This window comes from Acanthopagrus latus, chromosome 14 (assembly GCF_904848185.1).
Source record: "Acanthopagrus latus isolate v.2019 chromosome 14, fAcaLat1.1, whole genome shotgun sequence".
In the NCBI taxonomy this organism is placed as follows: domain Eukaryota; kingdom Metazoa; phylum Chordata; class Actinopteri; order Spariformes; family Sparidae; genus Acanthopagrus; species Acanthopagrus latus.
The window spans coordinates 21,407,227-21,430,176 of NC_051052.1; the positions used below are offsets into that span (position 1 = coordinate 21,407,227).

General features: G+C 44.0%; 1 long non-coding RNA gene across 9 annotated transcripts in view; it reads left to right on the forward strand.

The window, feature by feature from the left end:
* LOC119032553 overlaps positions 1–22,950 on the forward strand; it is a 111,509-nt gene that overhangs the window by 14,619 nt on the left and 73,940 nt on the right. The gene's annotated exons all lie outside the window — the stretch shown is intronic.

Below are 22,950 nucleotides of genomic sequence, written 5' to 3' on the forward strand. Positions count from 1 at the left end.
GCACTGCGCTCTAGTTTCCACCCGTGCCAGCTGGCCTGAGGTTCTCTATGTTTAGCGGAGGGTCGCGGTTTTGGGGTCAAACGCTCCTTCATGAGTGAGGACGGAGCTGAAGCCAGACGCTGCTGACTGCCTCTGCTGGCTGTCCGTGATGCCGAGCAGCTTCTACTGAACATTACCACCAAATGTTCCTGGAACTGAAAGGAACTTATCAACACAAATATAATTATAACTAACGTGTGGAACCTGGAGGATGATCACAGACACGTCAGTCAATCCTGCTCATTAAAATGACAGTGACTGGAAATGTTGTTGGACTGCAGCAGCGTTAGCTTGTTCAGACTGAGCTAACTTTAGCGGCTAAAGTCCACCAGTATAACGAGGTCATTAGTGTTTCAGCTGCACAGATTACTTGTCTGATGGAAGTAATCAAGTAAATCTACCGGACACGTTAGTGGAACTTCCAGGAGAAATGTTAAGTTTCAGTGGAAGCTGCGACCTTTCAGTGACTAACGTTCGTCCTTCTCTACATCCTGACTGTCCGTCTTCCTCCTCCTCATCACCAGTCTGGAACTTTAACCTCCACTGAGCCAAAACTGAGTCACTGCATCACCAGAAAGCTTCTTTCTTTACGTTAAGCCTCGATTCCCGTCCGTATGGAAGACATGAGGAGGCTCGTGTGTGGAAGTGAAGGATGAAGTTTTCCACCTCGTGCAGCTGTGACTCGTTTCCTCTTCGTCCACCGACCTGAAACTGTCGGAGCAGCGGCAGCTCGGCTGCGTCCACGATTCATCCAGTTTAATGAAAAACTGCTGTGTTTGAGCCAGAGCTTATTAGATACAATAATAATATGAGAGAAAAATCATGATGTTGTCAGAATGAAGTTAAAAAGGAACAGAAATGTTTTTAAAGCTGAAGATGAATAAATCCCTGATGAAATCTTTAGAATAACAAAAAGTGTACAATGAACTTGAATTTAAAACTATATATTTTATATACTATATATATATTAAGACTTTAAAGTTTAGAAAACATCACATTACATTACTTAGATTAAAATCAAAAGTGTAAAAGTGTCAAAAAGTCAAAAATGATAAAGTCATTGAAAAAGACACCAGAAATCAAAAAGAGAAAGAAATAAAGTTAGACAAAATGTGCTGGAACATTTTAAGAGATATGTTGAGAAAAAAATTAATCGATAAAAAAATAAATAAATGTAGTAAAGAAAAATGTTTTTGATATTAAAGTTAAAGATTAAAGTAAAAACAACAGTTGAGATATTTGAATAGAATGAAGTCAAAAATGTAAAATGTCTCTAATAAATATTTTAATGATCAAGTTTATGATTTAAAAACGTTATTTATATATGTCTTTTTAATTACAGGATAATATAGAAAAACATCTTTAAAAAAAAATATTTTGATAATGAAGTGACAGCTGTTATTATTATTATTATTATTATTATTATTATTATTATTATTTAAAATAAATGAATTTAAGTTTGTCAGTTGAACTGTGAATATGAAGCCAATAAAAAATAAATAAAAGATCAGTTAAATGATGATTTTTCTCACAGTAACTCATAAATTTTTAATCTCTCATTTATTAATTTTTGTCTGATCATTTTGACTTTGAATATGATAATTATGACACAGACTTTGTTGTCTTACATCATTCTGTCATAATATTTGTCCTGTTAACTGCAGAATGAAGCTGGTGAGTTTCTACCAGATGGATGAATTATGAAAGTGAGAGCAGGAAACTGATTTTTCGTCTGTGAAGCTCTTTAACTTGGATGTGTGTTCTAATCTCAGTGTTGGATTAACCAAAGATGATTCTGGCTCACAGCCGATTGGTTTATTTTTTACTGTCTGATTTTAAGTCATCTGAACTTTCCTGAACTGATCTGACAAACAAACAGACAAACATTTGATCTGTAGCTGAACTTTTGATGCCTGCCGGCTCAGAGACGTTTGTTGTTCACTTGGTGTCTTTTACATTAATCTCCTAATTCCACAACCTCAGATTATGACTGTAATGTGAAAGTATCCCTCATGCTCTGATGTAATCTGAAGGATTCACTGGAAACAGTCCTGCTGTGTGTCAGTGCTTTACCAAGAAAATATTGTTTTTCTGTCACGGAAAACATTCGTCATCAATGAACCCGAATTAAATTATTACTCCTAATTAAATGTCCGGCTGCTGTCTGACGCGGTTAATATCACAGACGAAGCTAAAGATAGAAGCTCGTCACAGAAAACATCACTAACGAGATAACGTGAAGCAGAATTATCATCAGAGATTCGTTCTGCTCTGCGTCCGTGAGCTCAACATGGTTTTCATTCAGAGTCTTTGTTCTTAATGAAGACACTGTAAAATGTTTCCACGTGCGTAAGCGCTGCGTTTACTGTGGAGATGTGAGAGTCCACTCAGATGCCACTGTCTTCTTCTCATTAATCTCCGTTTGAAGTTGCGTCGTCGTCGTCGCTCTGTGATAAATTCATTAACTTCCAGACGCTGCAGATTAATTCTCATCTTTGCATGTGGAAACTGAAAGAGTGCCGATCCTCACACCTAATTAACTGAGCCAGATAAAAAACAAAGTCTTTACAGACACAAACGAGGAGAAACGAGACGCTTTTATTAACACATGAACGCACAATCTGGCTGCAGGTGGAACTGAAGAGAAGGAGACCACACAGAGTTAAAACTGAGCTGCAAACAGATCATTCATGAAGAAACACAGACGAAGATCAGCAGATCAAACAGAGAACCACAGAAACAAGCGGCCTCGTTCACACCTGTCATCTAAATGTAGACACATCAGGTTCTGTTCTGATCCGACGGGAGCAGAGCTCAGAGACGACTATCTCTTCAGCCTGACTGCAGCAGTGATCCGGAGCGGACCTCCAGGTTCTGTTCTGTTGGCTGCTGACTGGAGCTGGAGGGGAACTGGACTTTACTTCATGAACGTAACGTTACAGAGAGGAGACAGTGAGCCAGAACCAGAACCAGAACCAGGGTCTCTGCTGAGTGCTGACTTCACTCAGATCTTCTCTGTTCAGCCTCAGCTGTTGCTCCAGGCCTCCTGGAAGAGTGCCAGGCTTTATCCTAGTGGACAAACTGTGTAATTACATCGTCACGTGATGCACTGCGGCCCAAGAAGAAGTTAACATTGTGAAATACGCATCTATAAAATGAAAGATAAATATTTCAGCATCACAAACCGCAAGAAATGAATTGTTTAACCGTCAGAATTTGATCCTTTCGGTCAGTTGAGTATGTAAAGTCTAGAAGAGCTGCAAGATGGAATTATTTGATCCCCATACAAGTTAGCCAGACGCTAAACTGGAAGTCATCGACCCCAAACAGGCCGACTTCAGACATCTTCCCTGAGAATTACAGCAGATCTGCACAAGACGCACATTTTCCATCACCCTCGCAGAGTACCAGAGATTCTTCCTCCTGTAATCCCCGACGTGACGGACGGTTACATAAAGCGTCTTTAAAGTCTTTTAGAGGCGAAGAATTTGAACACAATCTCTCATTTTCATCTCCTTGACAATAAAAACATGTTTATCCATAGAAGTGGTTGTGAGCGAGTGTGTGGTATTAAAGAGCTGCTCTGCTTCTGCTGCCAGAATCCATTTTCCCCCCTGAGTCAGTGAGCATATATTACTGCCCTGATCCCCTCTGTCAGCCCTCATATGTTCCCCAATATGGTTTCACTTTGAAAGAATAATTTGATTCAGTTACATTTCATGCAGAGTATAGTAGAAAAATACCACAAGCTCTCCATCCTGCAGAATCACAACAGAGCTAAAGAACGTATCGAATGACATCTGACGTCGCTTCATCGTCCACCGACATCGAGATGACAACGAGTCTCTTTGATGCTGCGGTCCTGATTCCCCCCTGCTGCCGGCGCGATGTGGGGTCTTTACGCCCCTCTGAATATGTAAATCAGACGAGAAAGGAACCAGAAACTGGAGACAGAAAACAAACGCTTTCGGTCTGCTGGAGGTTTTTCTGCAGACAGAAACATTCAGTTGTTTTGACAAACAAGTCCTGATATTAATAGTCTGATACTTCTGGTGACCAGAGATGAACCAAATAACTCGATATATAAATACACCAGTGTGAGAACGGGCGAACAGAAAAAGTTTCCTTTCTGCAGAAATGTGTGAGATTTGCTGAGTCAAATAACCGAGAAATGACAGGAAGGGAAGAAGGATGATGAGGAAGAGAAGTCGTGTTGGAAAAGTAACGTCTTAATAAAAGTAAAGATGGTGACAGTGAATCATCGCATGAGCAGTACTCGAGTAAAAATCTAACACTGTCTTATATTAAATGTACTTTAGATCAAAAGTTCAAGTAAAAGTATGTATTATACATACATTTACACATGGATGTAGTATATATACCTCTGTACAGTATATACTGCATATTATGGGTCGACTGATGATCAGAGTAAGTGTGTTGGTTGATCTGGACACTAACTGAGGTATAAAACAGTTTGTTGCTTGAAGTGCAGCAGCTGCTGAAATGTGTCTTAATGACCAACAGTGTCTCACTTGTATCTGAGTCCTTCCACTGGTGTGGTTTCATCTCCTCATCTACTGAGGAGGGTTAGGGCCACTTTTAAAAGTTGTTTGTCCGTCTTTAATTCTGAGATAAAAGTCAGACTTCTGAGAAATAATTCAGAACTCAAATAGATTTCTTTACAGTGGCTCTAATTCTTCTCAGTACGTCTCAACTTACTGTTGGGAAGAAGGAGAACAAACTCCCATGTTTCCCAAAAGTGTTGGACCGTTTCCTTAAAGAAGTTTATATTCTATAATTAATTGTATAAAAATCAATGATTTCCCACCAGAACACGGGCTTCTCCTGTGCAGAATTTACATCTTGTGTTGTGAAATATTTAAAGCAACTGTGATGAAACAGTTGGATAAATGGAATATAAAAAATCTGGATGTTTGAAGTTTCATTCCTTCACCCAGAGACGGAGCCCTGGCTCGGCATCGGTGTTGGCAGATTTGTGAATTTGTTTCCAGAAAAAGCTTTCTGAAACTTTGTCAACTCATCTCGTCTTTAATTCTTTTAAAAGCTCCTGCGGAGATACAGATCCTGAAGCTTCTGCAATATTTACTGTGCATGTGTGATGAGCTGTTTTCCTTGTGGCTGGTTTACAGCAGTTTCCATGTGCAAAGGTGTCCTCAGAGATTAAGCTCGCCTTCGAATCTGTAATTCCAGCTGCATTTCTTCCACTGCAGCGCGGGACACGCCAGGCAGAGGACGGCGCCAGCACAATCTGATTTTTCCAGTGAAAAATGAGGACGTAGGAAGGTGAACACCAAAACTCAGATATATATTCATGATGTCAGGATGTGAGGTGAATCTGCCGCTGTGAGAAGCAGCCAGTAAAACACAAGTCGCTGCAGCGGAGACGCCTGCCTGGCTTCACCCGAACTGGCTTCAGTTAGCTTCAGTTTCCAAGTTGACTTTCCGCCACACGAAGCAAATCAGACAGCTCACGCTGCTATAAATAGCTCTATAAAATAGTGCAGCTAATAACAGAGTGCAGCAGACATGTTGATTTAAGTGTGTGGAGGAGGCCGATGGAGCGTGTCCACGGCCTCTCAGTTTCCATGTGTTGCGATCCGAACGCAGGTTCATTAATGGAATGAAACAGGATTTAAAGATTTATTTGAATTCTTTAAGGGCATAAAAACAACAGCAGAGTAAGTGGAGATGCTTCAGAGACTGGAGGGCGTCTGGGGAAACATTTCTTCAAATTAGTCACTCAGATTAGTAATTAGTGGGAAATCAACTGAGTGATTTATTCACATGAATTCCTTGGTCTTCTCTCTTGTGAATGGCAGAAAACAATCCTTCACCGAGGGAGGAAGAGAAATCTGAACCCTCATGCAGCCAAAACAAAACTTGGGACCATAAAATATATCTTATGTTATATAATCTTAAACTGGCACAGGGACACTGCTTAGCTTTAACTTCTCATTCTGCAGCAAATCCTGATCACAGTGATGCCACAGTGATGCCACAGTGATGCCACAGTGATGCCACAGTGATGTCACAGTGATGTCACAGTGTAATGTCTGCAAGCATCAAGTCTTTGAAGCGACTCTGGGTGTTTGTTCCTGCAGGAGGTCTAGATCTGCACACGACTCTTTCAATGTTTTTAAACTCTTGTAAAACAGTGAATGACAAAAACTAAAAACTGGTCGCCATTTTGAGAGTTTTTAAGCATATTTTGATGATTATTGAGATAATGTTTTTACTCAGGATTCTTCAGGCCAGAATAATCATCACATGAACTTTTTGTATCGTCCCTTGTTTAGTTCTTAATAAAACTTCTGCTGGAGACTTTCTCTTCCACAACCCAAACTCTGCTAGACGTAAGGTGGGTAAAACTCCCAGAGTAAAGATAGCACATGTTGTTATCTGTCGCTGTGGACAGGAAACAGATTTTCATGTTTCTGAGTTTTTGTTGCCTGAAAACATTTTGCGATGTGTAACTTCTGTGGAGCCGCTGTGGGAGGTAGAAACATTAGAATCAGTCATTTTCTAGCCCTAGTCTGGGCAAGGAAAGACAATTTGTAGAAAATGGTTTTAGTCTGAAGTTTGACAAATGTTCTCTACAAATCAATATGTTCACCACATGTTTACTGATTCATAAATGGCCCATTAAGTGTGGTGGGATTGACTTTGCTGGCTTGTGATTGGTGGAAAGTCGTGTTCCCGTAAACTCTGCGCTGCCACCTCATTAAGCCTCTGATCGTCCACATTACAGCCCGTTAGCTTGTCTTGCAGGCTGACCTCTTGTGATGTGGGGGGAGCTGAACAAGCTGTGTAAAACTGGGGGTAAGTCCCTCGGGGCCAGACGAGGCTGATTGGATAATGCTATAATAACACAGCAGACTGAGAGTCATGGTGGAGGAACACCGCAGTCAGACTGATCTGAGCCCAGCCACCGCCGTGGTTTTGTCTCTTCACAGCTCCAAACACACTCAGCTCGCCGCTCGCTGAGGAGTGACGCTCTGACGCAGGATTCCTCCCTCTCGGTGGATCTCCTCCACTGTGTCACAGGCAGCGGGGAGTCTGAAAATCAAACGTCAGACGCATCCAGAGTTAGAAACAGGGTGCTATTATTGGAGCTGCTGCAGAAGGTCGGATTTTATTTTCAGGGTTTCCAAACATTTAAAGGTTTGAAGACATCGGTCACTAAATCTGGACAGACTTCTAAAAATACTCATGATCCCCAGAGGATGAATCATGTGTGATGACACCCGAGCTTCTAGCTAAAGATGGCTGTCATTTTGTAAAAAGTACCCAACAGTTAGTCAGTATTTGGATTTGAATGTCAACTTTCTTGAGTGAAACTACAAGTAAAAGTAAATGATTCATATTTACATGTGTACGACTAGATATCAGATCTGATATTCAACTTCTTTCTGATTGTCAGAATCATTGTTGGGTTGGTTGATTGGTTGGTTGGTTTGTCAACATTAAACAAAAACTACTGAACAGATTTCCACCAAACTTGTATGGAGGATGGGCCTCTGCCAGGATTATGGATGGTTGGATGGTTGGTTGGATGGTTGGTTGGATCTCGGTCCAGAAAAGACCACATTTACCTTTGGCGCCATGATTTCTGTTCAGCATTTGAATGTGTCCAGTGTGCTCTCAGTAAGGTACAGAAGCCAGTGCTTTATATTCCTGGTGTTACAACATCATTGCAGTTCGGAAGTAGAAACATGAATCAAATTCAAACATAAGTACATAAATGTGCTCCTCTGCAGTCTTGAATGTTTAAATGTAAATGAGAACCATCAGAATCTAATAGTCGGAGTCTGAATGTGTCGTTGCGATGAAGCACACAAAAAGCTCCGCGACAAGGCCGACATTGTGAGAGTGAGCTCATGGTGTCGAGCGCCCAGACAAACAGCCCCCCGCTACGACTCATTTACTCTCCCACAAGTAACTCTTCAGATGATTTTATACGTAATGATCGATGAAAGGTCATAAATAGGCTGTTCCTGCAGCCGAGGTGAGTACTTACATTAGTGATTGACTGTGGCAGCTCACGGTACGCTGCAGACTTTTGTGTATTGTTAGACTGAACGCTCAGCACGCAGGTGTGTTACATAATGACTGGAGGTCTCTGGAGATATCACACGTGGATGGAAACCACAACACACTGCGGTACGTGTTCACACCGTCCATGTGTTCCTGTTAGAAGAAGTGAAGCTGTTCTGATCTGGTATCAGTCCTGACTGACCGTCTGTGATGTGATGTCACTTCCTGTTCTGTATGAAACAAACCCGTCCATCACTGAGACAAACAGACTCCATGTTTCTGCTCAAAGACAGAAAGAAGTTCATGTAGAACATTTGCTGAATTAACAAGAAGGTCCAAATAATGCAGAATGAGTCAGAGACAGAGTTTCACAGAGTTTATAAAGTGTCTCCAACTCAACAACTCACTAAACTGACACATTTGTTAAGGGAGTCTGGTGATTGGTTGAGGTTACTGGTTTGATGACGAGTTCGTTTGTCAAGTTACTGTACGAGCACATCAGAGCACACGTAGGATTTAAAAGAAGAAAATGAGTCTCAACATGGATGTCACCCAACATTCTGAAAAAAAAAAATAGAGAGGATAGAAATCCACCATTAGTTCTGAACTCCCCACAGGGGAGCTTTAACTTCTGATAAAGACTCACTGACGCGTCCATGAACTGTCAGATCTCGAGGACCGTCGCACCAGACAAGGCCGAGTCGTTCCCATCAGAGGAAGAGATGTCGGGCAGGTTGAGGTTCTTATACTTGATCCTCTGTCGTCTTGCTGCTGTTCAGCTGTGAACAGAAGCCGTGAGGTGTTTGATCCGATCATGTCCTTTTAAAACGAGATTGTGGCTGCTGTGTTTGGTGAAAAGACCAATTTAGGTCATTTTAAAACTCCATCAGGAACACATGAAGACATTTGTAGGATTTATGAGCAGATTTTCACACGCTGGACTCGCAGATTACTGAGAAATGAAACACTCTCATGATGATTTTACTGTCAGCACAGAGGCGTTTATTATTTATTGAACTGCAGGGTTTTATTATCCCATCGTTGTGGATACTACAGGCTCAGCCAGTTTGGACGCTTTTCCCTTTTTAATGCAGAAATAATTGAAAACATTAAAAAAAGAGAACATTTCTGGGCGACTGTTGATGGATGTAAATCTGCCCGACGCCCTCTGGTCTGTTTGGCATGACGGCATGTGAGCTGTAAAACAGGACAGTAAATATGTCACAGAGGGAAGTGCATGTTCGCTACGGTACGTCACAGTTTGAGCAACAATGGCACCAAAGACTTAAAGTAAAAGTAGATTATGAGAGTAACAACGCATAACGCAACAGCGAAACCCCTTTGGGAACCAGCCAACAAGGCCAAGAAATGGTTTAGCTACGCGTGGTGTTCTGGTTGGCTGGTTGTTCTTTTGGTTGGTAGGTTTATGTTTTGATTGGTTGGTCGGTTGGTACAGTTCATTATTCTGCCTCTTGGAGTCAGACTAACACAAATTACACGACACAAAATGAGCTAATCTTTATGTGTGAGCAATGATAGCTTGTTGACATCAGCTAGCTCAGTAGCTTCTAGCTCGATAAGCTTGTTGAACTAACTAGACTCGCTTCAGCTCCACCGCTTTGTCCATGTTTGATGAACCAGGAGTTCAGCTGGGTCGGTCCCACCGTCCTGCCGACAGCAGTACGATTAACTTCAGTTTACTTCTCCATTTGTTTCTGTGTGTGTGTGTGTGTGTGTGTGTGTGTGTGTGTGTGTGTGTTTAATAGCTGTGTGTGTTGTTGGTTGTTGAGGTGAGTTCACTGACCTGCAGCTCTCGAACAGAAACCAGTTGGATGTTTCCTGGAAAAATATGAAAGAAACTACCAGCTGATTTTTAACTGCTTGTTGTACAATAGCAGAATATTGTTTTCAAATGATTTGGGGTCATTTTCAGTAAATGTTGAGGTAATTATTTTGGTAATTTGGGGTAATTTTGAAGATATTTCAGTCATGTTCCTGGTAATTTACACCTACTTATGACATTTCTGGAGCCGTAAAATGAAGTGTTGTATCATTCAGGCTCCAGTCTGCATCAAATAGAAATACTTTATTAAAAAAGTTGAGGAAGTACAGTACTGAGTTACTATCCACCTCCAGCTGTTTGACCTGAAGCTCAGCTGTGGTCACATGGTTCAGCTCTGCTCTCCACCCTCCTCACGGTAGCCGGCGTTCGGCCCCCGGGGGCCCCGGTCTCCTCTCCGGGGAGCCTGGTGTCATCCAGCCGGCGCTCACAGGCCCGACTCTCAGTGTTTGTGCTCCCAGCAGCCCCCACTGCTCCCTAAACCTCAGGCATCGCCACAAATGGCCGCGGCGGCTGCCAACAAACACAGAGCAGAAACTGTGAGTCTGCCTCTCAGCTTGGCCTCTGCTCGCTGTAAACACAGCCGGCTGAAACGCCGGCGGGGGCGGCACGCCGCTTGACGAAGGCGGGATTCCACACGTTGCTAAATAAATCTGCCTTTTCTGTTTCTGAGGCAGCGGTGATGTCATCGAGCCGTCTGTGGAGCGGTGTCAGACCGTGGGCTCGGACGCTCCGATTGGTTGCTGATTGGCGTGGGCAGGCTGGTGGAGGCCACCGTGTCATCACAAAGCCCAGGGCAGCATGGGAACGCTGCACGTCGACCCAGTTCTTTACATCACCGCGGTCAGCTCGTCTTCTTGTTCTCCTGCAGCCTCGACTGGACATTTTTCTTCTGCTGTGTTTCTCATTTTGTTGAATTATTCTCAGTCTTGATCACATTAACTTCGCCTGTCTTCCTGAATGTCCCTGATGTCGCCGCAGTAACGGTGATCACAGCGTGCGGGGCCTCCGTGGGTGAATCTGCACATGTGACAGGCGAGCTATTAAAAGCAGCAGTGGGCGTTGTGTTGTGGATAATGTCTGTGGTGTCGGTCTAAACCCGGAGAGCTTCACTTGTTATGATACCAAAGTAGAAAGGAATACAGTCCTGGCTCACGTCACGGGCCTCAGAGTAAGCCGGGGCTTACCAACACTGCCAGAGCGTCTGCCAGCAGCGCTGTGGTCTCGCTGCAAACCTTCAGCCAAACACAGTTCAGACCGCTCAGTCAGACCTGCTCAGTCAGACCTGCTCAGTCAGACGCTTCGTGCGTTCAGTCGCTACAAACTCATCTTGTTCCTCAAAATCTCTTCAAACACACTGAAGTTCAGCTCAAGCTGCTGGAGCGAAGATATCACAAACCCCTGAGATGTAAAGAAATGTGAGTAAAGTTACGCAGGAGTCGTTCAGCCCTCAAACAGACGATCAGTTGAGTCGGCGCCTTCAGACTGTGAATCAACACTGATGGAGAGACGAGTCTAAAGGAGCAGTTCACCCAAATCACATCCTCTGCTCCCTCCACCATGATGAAAGTCTGGTGTTTTACCTTGCTGCACGTAATCACTCAGTTAGGTGGATTATTGGTGTTTGTGCTTCTCCTGGGACTGATTGACAGACTGTGAAGTTTACAATGATAATAAGGTAATAACACAAACTGTCTCCATCAGTGAATAAACCAGCTGTTCTCAGAGGAACATCAGGTCCCAGAACACTGAAGCTAGAAAGGTGGCGGGGTCCACCACGTGTAGAACAGTATCATTGGTTCAGTTTGTTTATTCAGTCATGAACACAAAGGGTGTTCCATTATTTAGTTTGTTTCTCTTATTGATATTTTCCTAACCAAAACTACAGACTGCTCCTTTAAATGAGTGTCTGATAGCTGTGCAGATACTTGTAATGTGGATGAGACAGGATGGTTTATCTTGCAGATCTTTATCTCCTGGTGTCCTAATCTGTCTGCGTTCTGTCAGATATTTTTACAGACAGAATCTCAGGCTGTTGCCGTCGTGTCGGCTCAACTTTAGATGGATTGGACAGACATTTACATTTTGTCTCAATATATTTGGTTGTTATTCTGATGTTTCCTCGGTTGTTTCTCTGTTTTAAATCAAGTCTCAGCTGCTCAGTTGTTCAGCAGAATGGTTCTCAAACTTCGCTGCATCATCAGCGACTGATTCATGAAACAAACACCTTGAAACTGAAAAACACTGCAAGGATATCTACACATCTTTGTGTAAGTGAAGGTTGAATCAGTCTTAACTACTGTTGGATGAAGACAAATGTAAAAAGTTAATGGCGGTGCAGAGAGGAAAGGTTTAGGTGCTACTTCATGTCAGCATATTTTAACACCAGCAGAAGCTCGTTAAAGCAGAAGAGTCACACGTGATGGTAATTAGTCGTAGATCTGGTTGTAAAAGACAAATTGTACTTGATGCCCTTTTAAAAGTCGTCTGTGAGGTTTATCATAATGATTCAGCTGTTAGGACTGTAATCCTGCAAGTTTAACATGAAGTTTCAGTTTAAATTCCTCACATCGAAGTTTGTCAAACTGCCTGCGAGAGTCTCAGCAGCATCTGGACCCCCCAGACACCAGTGAAGGAGGGACTGCTGGGAAATCTGCCAGCTGGAGGCAACTTCAGCAGCTTCTCAGGAGGTCTGAGAGACTCTCAGCCAGAGGATTCAGACACAGAAAAAGACTGCAAGCAGCTCTGTCCTCAACTGTCCTGCTGAGTCTGACCTCAGCCTCCATCACAACAGCCTGGAAGAGGCTGAAATTCTGCAGTGAGATGGGTTCAGTTCAGCTGAATCCCTGCGATCAGTGGATTCACTCGTGGGGCTGAAGTTTGGCTGATTGTGCCACAAATTCATCTTTGGTGGTATTTGACAAGTTGTGGTTAACTGTGTTCTCGCATTATCCTGAATATTTCTGACAGTGTTCAAACCAGAGAAATCCTCAAGTTTCCTGGAGGTAACGGTGAGTTTTATTTTATTTGGCCGGTTAGTGATGAATTGGGGAAGACAAAACATCAGTTTAACTATCTGATGAATGAATAGATATATACTAAATAGTGAATAGAGAAGAGAAGAGGCCCTACAGTCGAGCCTTGAGGTACACCACCAGTGAGCCTGTGATGATGAAATTAAAGGGATATTCTGGTGTAAATTTAATCCATGGTCTAACACACGGTGACACCGAGTGAGACCCCCCCCCCCCATGAGAGATCATGTTTTCTGACTGCTAGCTTATGTAGTTTTAGCAACATCAGAAAAAGCCCCACTGCAGTCTGAGCCTCCAACCAAGAACCCGCCATCAAAAAGCCACAATAATGCTCAGAACAGCACCAAACTTCAGCAACAGAACAAACAGAGTCGCAGCACATCGAGGCATCAAACCTCTGCTAGCTTAGCTGGATTTCTACTGAGAAGAGAACACAACTCACCACTCTCCTGCAGCAGCTTCCTGTTCTGACGAGTCGATTGTTCTGAGTGTTATTTGTGGCTTTTTGATGGCCGCTTGTTGTTGGAGACTTGTACTGCAGTATATTGTTATCATGTGGTCTTTTCTGATAAGCTAGTGGTTGGAAAGCTTGATCTCTCCAGGGGGGTCCCAGTCAGAGTCACGGTGTGTTAGACTGTGGATCAAACTTACACCAGAATATCCCTTGAAGAGACCAAGAGACAGATTTAAATGATTTATTCCCATTTATTATTAAGTGAGCGATGCAGGATGTTCTGCTCTGTTCCACCACTGTAAACACAAACATGTTACTCCAATATGATGAGTGAAAAAACACAAGTGGAGCTTTTGCGAGGTGTCGTCTGTTTTCTTTTGATTAATAACAGTTCATAAAGATATGTGTGGACATGTAAACGGAGGAAAGAGGAGGACCTGGAGTCGAGCGTAGAGTTACACCGCAAGTGAGTTTGTATGCAACCGAGTTAAACAAAAAAATGTCTGTCGGACAGATTTAAAGTCCTCGTTAAGGCCACTTAGTGAGACGTTATTATAAACAGTTTTAATTACTTTTGAGCTCAGAAAATCATTTAAATCAAGAACCAAGTTGAACAGACGAACACTGAAGAAGTGACATGAGCTGAGAAACCATCGGAGTGTCGGACCGCCTTCATGTGTCTCTGACATGAAATGTAATGGACAGATTTGGGTGGAACCCAGTTTGTCTGTTTTGAAAGAGGACACCTCCTGTGTGTGTGTGTGTGTGTGTGTGTGTGTGTGTGTGTGTGCTTTGAACACAGGGAGGAGTGTGTGATCAGTATCAGCAGTGACATCACTCCGTCTTGATGTTTGTGTTCGCACTGTTTACATCTCAGCTCGTCTCCAGACACACTGTCACTCTGGGTGTTCAGCTGTGTGTGATGATCCTGGGTGGTGTGTTTGATGTGTGTGTGTGTGTGTGTGTGTGTGTGGAGGGGGGTCACAGCGAGGAGACAGCACAGTGTCTCCACCCGCCTGAAGACGCCTCAGTGACATGACGTCATGTTTGACATGTTGGTTCCATGATGCAGCTCGTTGATCATCGTCCCGCAGCAGCTTCACCATGAAGTCGTCTCAGTAACGAACTGGTTCAGAATTACTCGTCTTCTTTAACCCTTCAGAAGCAGCACATCCATGAACACATGTATCACAGGTTGGTTGACTAGTTGGTTGGTTTGTCAGCAGGATTTAACAAAAGCTACAGAACAGATTTCCACTAGACTTGGACGGAGGATGAGTCTCGGGCCAGAGTGGACCTCAGGAACTGTTGGTGCTGATCCAGATAAAGGATCTTTTCTCAGGATCATGATGGAAACACGAGGCGTATTTAGTTGGCTGGATCAAGATGTTGTTTTGTTACATTTTTGAGTATTTAAAGATTTTCAAAAGAACAAATCCTCCAGGTTAAAATGAATCATATAACAACATGTTTCTCCAGGACCTTCAGTAGACGAGGCGTCTCTTCTCTCCTGCTGTAGATTCTCCACATCTTTCTCTCTAAACTTTATTGTTGTGATTTGTTGTTTCTCAAATAAATTTTCACTGGAAGTCGTAAATATTTTACAGCGCTGAACGCCTTTAATGTCCAATCATAAAGCAGCGCCGCCTGCCGCTGCTGATAAAGACAGTAAAGAGTTTCCTGCGGAGTCTGTGAGGAGGAAATGAAACTTCAGTCTCTCCGGTGTGTCGTCGGTTTGACTCGTTAGCCTCCAGCTTCCTCGTCTATCAGCTGATCTGAGCTCCGGCAGCAGCAGCAGCTCCAGAGACCACACCATAAAATGTAATCAGCTGTTTATTTTCTGACAGTTGGACTTTAGTTGGTTGAACTGAGTTTTGGCTGCAGAGTTTATAACAGATGAAGAAGTGTGCTGACTGTTGACACATGAAACACTGCAGAGTGAATCATGTTTGAGCTGCAGTGTTGAGCAGGATGAACCAGCGAATGATACATTAAATCCTCACCTGTCTTTTAATCAGGGTTCATCTCCAGGTGTGATGTCAGTGACACGTTGTTCCTGTCAGCAGCAGTGTGTGAACAGTCAAATGTGTCAGTTTAGTGAGTTGTTGAGTTGGAGACACTTTATAAACTCTGTGAAACTCTGTCTCTGACTCATTCTGCATTATTTGGACCTTCTTGTTAATTCAGCAAATGTTCTACATGAACTTCTTTCTGTCTTTGAGTAGAAACATGGAGTCTGTTGCTGTGTCTCGGTTCAGGGTCTGCGTCCTCTGAAGGACTCGGCCTTTGTGGTGTTTGAAGGTCCTTCAGAGACCTTGTTAACCTCCTCAGCTGTTGGAGCGTCACCACCTTACATCATGATTTCTGCTGCCCAGGTACGCGAAAGTGACTATCTGCGCCATGCGATGTCGCCATTTTCTTTTTTTTTTTCTATTGTACATGTAAAGAATCTCGGGATATGTGAGGCCACGAAGGATCGTAGCGGTGCGTCCTCCAGAAACTGGAGAAGGAGCCTCTGGAGGATTCAGACTGGGACAGACTTCGCGTAGCGTTGTTACGTAATGGGCCTTCAGATGCTCCTGTGAAGATGCAGACCTGAACTGAGACACAGCAACAGGCGTCCACTGGTGAGACTCTGATCACTCAGGACAGATGTTGGCACCAGATGTGAACAGCTGATCCACTGAGAGCTCCCCCTGCAGGCCTGGAGGACTTGGTGCATGTGTTTTCAGTGTTCTGGCCCGTTGGAGCGAGTTTTCAGACGTTGGATGTGATGCAGCCAGAGCAGAAGCGATCCTGTTGGAAGCATGAAGTCGAATCCAGTCAGCCTGAGAACTGGATGGTCTCAGCAGCCAGTGCATACAGCTACAGGAGCCCCTGAGGGACAAACCCTGTTTAACGCTGTCAGGTTTCCATCCCTGGCAGTTCAGTAAAATCTGAAGCCTTACTCGATGACTGCGAGGCTGTGTCAGGGTCCAGATCGACCACTTCTCACCTCGTCTCTCTGCAGTTCCCTTCGTTGTGTTTGTGCTCTGCTGTGGTCTGAAGTCTTGTCTGCTGGATGGCGGTCGTGTTGGGCTTGGCTCTGACGACGCTCCGATGGGTGTGGTCCAAAACAACTGAAGAGAAAAGGGGGAAACTTAAATCTCTGACACAGCGAGGGGAGGACTGACATTTAAAAGGATTGTTCGCTGGTTGACTGCAGGGAGGCCAGAACGCTCCCGACGGTCTGAGCAGGATCACTTCATCACAAAGCACCTCGTCTCAGCTCCGAGGTGATTATTGATAAACCAGAACACTAAAAAACAAACATTCAGAAGTTAAAATGTTTTGCACGTCATGAAATGAGAGTCGACTCTCTGCTGTGACCTCGTTCTTCTGAATGAAGCGGAGAACAGAAATATTTCCTCGCTGTTCCGAGCTCTTTTCTTTCTGCAGTGAACAACTTGGTCAAACGTCACGTCGTATTAAAACCGCCTTGATCCCGTCCTCCGCAATAATGCATACCAGAGCTCTGGAAACGTCTCAAGGCTGCCCCTCGCTCCTGGCAGCGAGCGCTAACGACACACACACACACACACACACACATTCCTGAAAATGAGACTAATACACACTGCAGCCGCTCTGTCTAATGTTTAAATTGCTTATCTTTAAAGGAGAGCCACAAACCGCACGTTTTCCTGCTTTCGACACTTCACATCGTCAGTGAATGATGTTACTGTTGATCTGCAGCCAGTCGGCCTGCTTCCTGTCTGCGAGGACGTCTCCACCGACTCCTCATCAGCTGCTCACAATCAGGATTATTATTCAGGTTACAGAACTCTGAGGCACTCCACTACAGTTTGAAGTGGACATATTGTACTTTTATTTGTAACTTACAACTTTACTTACTAAATGTCTCTTCAGATCAGATCTCATCTCTGTCCTCTGCAGACGAGCTGTTTGATTTTACAGATGTTAGATGAATGAAAACGTCACTTTATCCAGTTATCAGGTCAGTTGAATATTTAAAGTCGTCACATTTGAAATCCAAATGTTAAGAACATCAGATACTGGAGAGGCTGTGAAATGATCATTGAGCCTTTTAGTTCACGTGCAGACAGTGAACTCCTGCCTGTAAACTCAGGTGTCACTGTGACCTGTCAGCTCACCTGAGCAGCACATTAACCAGACGTGATGTCACCGGATGTAAACGTGTCTGTTTGGAGGTGACAGATCTGGAAACGGCCGGCTGACATCCTGCAGCGATACACTTTACATTCCTGACATTGTAAAACATTTTGCCCTGAGATCAACCTGCAGGTTTCCACTCCGGGTGATGAAACTGTGTCGCCTGCTTCCGTCAATCCTTTGTGAGGTTTAGATAAAGATTTCCCAAATCATTCCAGCGGTCACAGCAGATTCTGTCAGCAGTCATGAACCGGAGAACAAAGAACAGAACAAGAGTCGACTCCGACCTGTTGATCACACACGGAGGTTTAAATGTAGGTTAGCTTCACGTCTGCAGGAGCAAACACTCTGAACTGTTACTGAGGAAAAGACGTTTTAGCATCAGAATATACATAAAATACAAAAAGTAACAGTAGATCATGCTGCTCTATACATGAAGCTTATGAAATATAAAGTTAATTTATATTCATAATTCATAGCCAGAGCTGTAAAATAGCTCTTAGCTGATGTTAGCATTTAGCTCACTTCAGTGTCTAAAGCCTTAACGATCACAAGTCTGATCTGATGACGATCAATCTGATAGTTGTTGAGATATTTCTGTCCGGACCGAAGTGGTGGACCGACCGGCGCCGTCCTCCATGTGGAGGAGAAGTGAAACTGAACCTCTCCCTGTGAGAAACCCTCACCTGTTCAGAGAAGCACCTGTTTGTTTTATCGGCTCAGTCACAGTGAAACCAGGAGCGTTTCCTGAAGTTGGCTGTTTATTGAAGGAACACCTTCACTCAGGGTCTCACTGTGGTTCACATCAAACTTTCTCTCCGTTTCATGTTTTTTTCCACCAAACAGAGACGAGGAGCTCGTCTGTCTGCTGCCAGGTGCACCTGAGCTTCAGCTAACTACATAATTGGATTGGCTGCAGCGTGTGATTGAATCCTGTTAACCTATTTCCTCTGCTCGCAGCAGGCAGCAGACTCCACCCTTCAGACCACTCAAACCATACTGAGCTTCAAGGCTGAAAGTCCACACCGTCAGCCTCGCTGAGGATTATGGGTCATTATGAGGCGTTAGTCCCTCCACTCTCCAAACAAACTCTTAATAAGATCAGGTTCTCAATGCTTTCTGACTTCCTGTCTGCGGCTCTCAGCTCCCGCCTGTTGATTACGACTGAAGTTGTCAATCTGAAACACCTTTTAAATGTTTGGTTTCATGTTTTAAAGTGAATCAGTAATTTCCTAAAACAGCTGACTAATCTGCATTTGGGTCATCAGTGAGGATTCCTGCTAGCGCTGAGCTAACATTAGCTGTAACTGTTCAGGGAACATTCACACTCGCCTCAACTAATTTATTACAGCTCTTAGCTAATGTTAGCTTAATCTCTAACTGCCTGTTTACAATGAATGTATTGCATACAGAAGTGTGTATTTACAGTTCCTGGCTATTTTTATTGTTTTTGTTGTTGATGGATGATATTGATGATGTAATAAGTGAGTTTTTTACATCTGAACTCTCAGAGGGAAAAGTAGAAATCCTCCCTGAAACAGAAATACTAACTTGCACCACCAGAACCTGTGACCTGGACTGGATGTCAGCAGTAAAAGTACTCAGTTACTTCCCTCCTGTGTACATGTTTGTGGAGTGCAGGTTTGTTTGCCTGCATGTCTGCTTGTATTTACTCTTGCACATGGACCCGGCTCAGTGTGGCAGGTGCTGTGGATTCCCGTCAGAGGTGGAGGAGAGGTGGGGGTGTGAGTTGAGGTGAAAGCCGCTGTGGTTTGGGGTCTCACAGCTCGGACCACCGTCGGTTTGCTCTGCGGCGGCCGGTCGCTGTGAGCACTCTGAAGGAGCTCTCAGTCTCCGGCCACACACTCATCAGAGCTGACAGGTTAATGATGAGGTGAGCAGCTCAGGGAAGAGTCCTGAGGCTTAATGAGGGAACACACCACGACAGCACCGCCAGCACCAGCACCAGCACCAGCACCAGCACCAGCACCACAAACACCACCAACACTTTTATATCTTGTGTGATTCTAAACTCTCAGTGTGTCTCTCTCTGTCTTTTGAGAGATCAGTGAGTGTTTTATCTCTAATTTGAGGAAGACATATCAGCAGTTAATGTCCTCGTGCATATTAAAGTGGTGGTTCTGAGTCTCACAGCTGCACGTCGGCCCGGCTGTGTGTGTGTTTTCTTGGTTAGTGTGTGAGGTCTGAAGTGGTGAGCGGGCAGCGCTGGCCGAAGCCCTGACTTGTTTATCCATCACTGCTTCAGACAGAGATGGTTGTGTCTCGCTCTCCTCACGGCGGCCTGACTGGCCTCTCTCAGCCGTCACTATGACTGATGGTCACTTTACAAATGGGGCATTTCCCCCATACGGCCTGCTCAGACAAACAGCGCTGTGGAGGCCCTCGCCGACCCACCACACCTGCACTGCAACGCTCAAGCTGAACAAGTTCAAGGCTCGAAGCTCGCAGCTGCTTAAGTGCTTCTGTCAATTAATCTGAACACACTTTCCTGCAAAAATGATCCTGCAGATGATCAGTAACTGTCTCCACATCATGTCATCTTACATGGTCCAAGTTCAAATATCATAACAATATCTCTGACAAACACACATAACTTGTGTTTTTATGAGGAAATATTCAGGCGCCTGATTTTAAAAATCACTCACTGGCTGCTGTAGGCTCCAGGGCGGACATAAAAGCTCATATATGCTCAAAACCCGGCCCGCTGACTAACTGATCCAGTCTGTGCTGCTCACCTCGCAGGTCCAGACTGTTTGTGAGCTTTTCTGGAAAAAGTGGCGATAAATCAAGAATTTGAAGGGAGAGAATTTATCCTACAAACATGATCTGCAGCAGGTTTGGTACCAACAGGAGAAAAAAGTAACAGCGGTGTTCCACAAGGCTCAATGTTCGGTCCTCTGCTGTTTATTCTGCACATGATTTACATTTGTTTTCCAACTCAGTTCTACTACATCTTTTTGTTTAGGAACTTTTAATGCTTGAAGTCTGACAAGTTGGTGTATTGATAACACAAAGGATGTCTGACCTGTAGTTGTCAGGATGCCGAGGTGAAGCCTTCTATGTTCTTCTCTGTTGTTGTTGTGGTTTTGTGTGTGGAGCAGAGTGAAGCTGTCTTTGTTAAAACATGATGAGGCGACCACTTTTTTTAAATTAAACGTTTATGTCCGACACAGAAATGGTCTTTGAGAAGATGCTACCTGAACCTCCATTATCCTGTTACAGTCTCAATTCCAAGACAAACTTTATTGGTGCTTTCAGATCCTGTCTACACCATAATCAAAAAATACAACATGTAAAGTGTTGTTTTCAATCACATTTATGACTCTAATATAGAGAGGAATCCATATTAGCAGCCTGTGTGTGAGTCATGTTGCTGTTGTGGTGTTGTGGTTACAGGCGCAGGGTGAAGCTGTCGCCTCCATGGGCGGGTTTGGTCGCTCTCAGGAAACAGGCCCAGCTCAAAGTCATTTAAAGAAGTGTGTAAAACACTAAATGAGCTCTGGTTTAACAAACCGCTGCAGGCTGCTGATGGCTACTGTGAGGAAGACGAGGAGGAGGAGGAGGAGGTGTTTAATCTGCCTGAACCCTCTCACCCCTTCAACACCTGAGGAACAAAACCTATCTCCACCTGATCAGGTGCAGAGACATTTAGCATGCTAATGCGCTAACATTCAAACAACAAAGATCAATAAAAATATTAATTTTGATATTATTAATATTTATAATGTTTTGTGTGTATCCTCCTTACAAAATGTTCTTCTTCTTCTTCTTCTTCTTCGACTTCTTCTTCTTCAACTTCTTCTTTGTATTCATGGTCTGGTCTTCTTGTGGTCTGAGTGATTGGGATGCTACAGGTGTGAACAGGGTCTCTGTTTCATCCTGGAATAAAACTCTTGATCCAGAATCAGGACCAGTTTATATAAAGTGTATAAGATCCGAACAGTCCACCTGACTCATCAGATTCTGAGGTCCTGTGTTTGTCTGTCAGCTCTCAGCGCTGCTGACTTTCCTCCCTCTTCATTAAAATCTGGGCCGCTCTGCAGCACATTTAGAAACTCCACCGCAGACCAGGCGACTGTGTGACTGTGGTTAGGCACCTTTAAGAAGAGGATGATAAATCGCTTTTTAATTGCTTGTAAACGTGTAACTGGGCTTGGCCGGCTGCCCTCGGTGCTGATTGCTGTTTGGAGTGGAGGAGCTGCTGCAGAGAGGTGGTGCTGGACGGACCCGAGGCCTGCATGGATACCACTCTGGCTCGTCTGTTTGTCAGCGTATTATGGCAACTTAGCATGCTGCATTTCCACAACTCCCCTGCTCCTAATTATGTTAATCTGAGCCAAACATTTTACATTATTTCATAACAGGACATGACTGCACATGAAAATCATGTTTTCTGAAACTTGAACTCCACCCAAAACATCGAAATGCCCCCAAAAAATGCCACATGCAATAAGATTCAGCACAGTTGGAGCGCCGTCTGATCTCGGCGAGCTCTTTGCTGATGAGTGATGTCATGAACTGGCGCGGAGATTCACCCAAAACAAACATAACTCATCAAAACTGAAGTCGACACAAGTGAACAATGGGGTGTGGAGATCAGCCTAAGGACGTGTGACACGGAGCTGCAGGGTGGAGTTCAGCTGTCCAGAGGGAGGCTCAGGCCCGCTTTGAGTCCAGCAGGACCCGGCTGAGGACCCTCTCTGCCTGCAAGACAGAGGGAAGGGCAGCACAAGCCAGCTCTTAAAGGAACAGCTCACCCAGAAAATCAAAGTTCTGACTCACGTCGTCTGAAGTTTGGACTCGTCTCGTTGATGATTTGACTTGGACTCGTCTCGTTGATGATTTGACTTGGACTCGTCTCGTTAATAATTTGACTTGGACTCGTCTCGTTAATAATTTGACTTGGACTCGTCTCGTTGATGATTTGACTTGGACTCGTCTCTTTGATGATTTGACTTGGACTCGTCTCATTAATAATTTGACTTGGACTCGTCTCATTAATAATTTGACTTGGACTCGTCTCGTTAATAATTTGACTTGGACTCGTCTCGTTGATGGAGTCTCCAGTCAGCTAGTTGTGGCAAATTAGCTCCGCAGCTAACAGAGCTATTCTCTGAGGGCAGTTGAAGTATAGTGAGCAGCAGTTAGCGGTGCAGTTTTGGAGCTACCTGTCCACTTGTCTCCATGTCGTACAAACCTTCAGATCCACTGCGATGAGCTGGTTTGTGATGTGAAGGCAGGTGCTGATGAGCTCATGTGATCACTGGTGTAACACACCTCTGCACGATCTTCTCACACCTGGATCCTGATGTGAGGAGCTAGATAAAGCAGTGGAA